Here is a 2870-nt window from a genome sequence, read left to right as displayed (position 1 = left end):
CTGTTTTAGGCTGTTTGTTGTTTTATTGTTGTTTACTGTTTTAGGCTATTTGTTGTTTTATCGTTGTTTACCATTTAGGCAGTTTGTTGTTTTTATTATTTACAGTTTAGGCTGTTTGTTGTTTTTAATTTAATCTCGGCTACTGAATCTCAGCACGTCTCAGTTTTCTTGTTGCTGCTGTAGCTCTGCTGGAGATCAGACTCTCCTTTGGTCGTTACTGGATGTTTCATAAAAATGTAAATGTGAACAGGCCGAACTCTGTCAGTAAAATATTGTTCTCTTGAATCGTCTTTTGAGACTGGACGTGTTTTAGGACGGCGGTGACCCGTCGTGGTTCTGTTCGGACTGGTCCGGTCAGAAATAGATGTTTTTACTCCAAACTGAACCAGAGTTATCTACAGCAGGTAAGATATTAACCTTTACCTCCAACCTGTCTGAACGTTATAAAATAAAACCTCGAGCAGAAGAAACGTTAAAACAACCTTCTCAGAAAATGCCGGGTGATTTTTATTAAATAAAGTGACTCAGAAGGACAAACAGGAAACAGTTTGTTTTCAGACGTCGCTTCATTTCTGCCAAACGTTCGGGGAACAATTCGTCTTTAGCGTCAGTTTGGTTCTGCTGTCGAGGCCTTTTTCATCCTCGTTTCATTAACGTCCAGCACCAGAGCTCACCTAACAGCCGCCATCTTTCCTGCAGCCTCAGAACCTCAAAAGGACTTGGGTGTTGTGCAAGTCGGTCCGTTAAAGGACGAAGTGCAATGAATCTAGTGTTCACGAAGGTTGGAGCCGCTCCTGGACCGAAGCTTTCCATTCAGTTTATTTATATTTATTTATGGAGGCTTCAGCTGCAAACAAACAGAAAACGGAGCAAAGCCATCGATCAGAGCTGCTGTCGGCTGTGAGTCACGAGCCGAAGTGCAGCACTTTATGTGCAGCAGCTATAGGAGGATGGAGCGCTGCGTTCGGCTGAATAAATAGAAATGTAGGGAGTGTGAGTGTCCAGAGGTGAGCTCCCTGCAGAGCTCTATTTGTGTCTGAGAGTGGGCCGGATGGATGGAGCGCCTGCAGGCGAGGGAGCACCGACACGTTCAGGCTTCGACTCCGTTTCTTTCAGCTCCTGAGGACTTTGTCTTCTCATATCCCAGCATCCTCCTCTGTCCCCCCCCCCCCCCCCCACACCACCACCACCACAGCCTCCTGTCCACACACAGGAAGTCTTTAGTCAGGGTGTTACAATCTGCAGGTTTCCTTCTGGTGTTGGTCCACCATCTTGTTTTTATCAGCCTGGTCTGAACCTGAAAGAGTTTATTAACGGCAGCCTCTGAGTGAGAGAACCGGAGTGTCCGGTAGTTTTTGACCCTTTGCTACAAACGTAGAAACACTTTGAATCCTTCACGCGTTGCATTTTGGTTATTATTTGCAGAGTGTAATCAATGGGGGCTCGTCCGGGATGAGCTCACTCTTTCATTTTGTTTCTGTGACCGATTGTAGTCCTGGATGTCACTACACACCGCCATCTCTCCAGGCTCTCTTCCACCTGCAGGGAGCAGGTCAGCTCAGGATCTGGTTCAAGACCAGGTTTTGGATCAACAACAATCAAACCAACAAACTGACGAGACAACAAATACACGCACACGCACACACAGGTCAGCAGGTCCATAGGTGCAGGTGGAGGACAGGTGATTTTGTCCACTGCATTCAGCAACTTTCAGCTGTTTGTAGTTCGAAGACAAATAAATAATGAAGACAAATGTCCTGTCTTCTGTGGAGGACAAACTAAAGAAGACAAATGTCCCGTCTTCTTTGGAGGACAAAGTAAATCTTCCCTGCGGCTGTCCTCTGCTGCCATTGAGAGACTCTGAAGCAGCGAGGACATAAATCCTGTGGAGCTCAGCCGAGAGGAGACGGCTAAATACCTTCAGTTTTCACAGAGACAGGAGTTCTGCTGTCCTCCGGTTCCTCCGGTTCTGACCCAAACATTCATCATCACGGTCACCGACGCGTGTCGTTCTGGACATGAAGAAACCTGCGAGCTGTACGTTGTGTTGTTTCAGAAACTGAACCGAGGAAGGTCGAAGTCCTGAAGGACGTCGTACGCCTGAATGTCCCCGCTCGTGTCCTCTGTGGACGTACAGCCGTCCGTCCGTGCGATGAGCCGCCTCGGGGCTTCTTTAGATGTGAAGTCAGATTTTTCTTCATCTGTTTGATTTTGAACAAACTCGTTTTTCTGCTGCGATCTTTGAGATCAAAGAGAAAATCTGTTCATCGTCTGATTTAAGATCACCTGCAGTTGATCCCACGTTTACCTGTTTACTTGTTTACCTGTTTACATGTTTACAGGTTTACTTGTTTACATGTTTACCTGTTTACCTGTTGTCTCGTTTACCTGTTTACCCATTTACCTGTGTTCCTGAATGAAGCACAGCCTGGTTTTGGGCCAAATATCCACTCATGAGACTGGTATGGACAGAAGACCAGGCCTACCTGTGGTTGACCTTTGACCCACCCTGGAGCCAGGCCTGGGGGAGGAGCTTGACGGCAAGTACCTGGTGCCCAGTCCTCTTCCCATGGGGCCCGGTCGGGTCATGGTGCCGCTCACAGTGACTGTCTTGTCGCTCTGACCCGAGCTTACTGAATCTGGCTGTTGTGACATGTGATGTCACGTCTCTGCAGGGGGAGGAGCCTGAGGACTAAAGGTGTCGGCCCATGCTCTGATTGGTCGGGTTGGGGGTTCTAATGCTGTATGCTGACCAATGGACAGAATCAGAGGAGAGGAGGGACAGATGGAGAGGAGGGCGCGATGGACAGAACCAGAGGAGAGGAGGGACAGATGGACAGAACCAGAGGAGGAGAGGGACAGATGGACAG

Source organism: Nematolebias whitei, chromosome 11 (genome assembly GCF_014905685.2).
Source record: "Nematolebias whitei isolate Nwh7 chromosome 11, NemWhi1, whole genome shotgun sequence".
Lineage (NCBI taxonomy): Eukaryota > Metazoa > Chordata > Actinopteri > Cyprinodontiformes > Rivulidae > Nematolebias > Nematolebias whitei.
Note: the sequence above shows the minus strand (reverse complement) of the source record.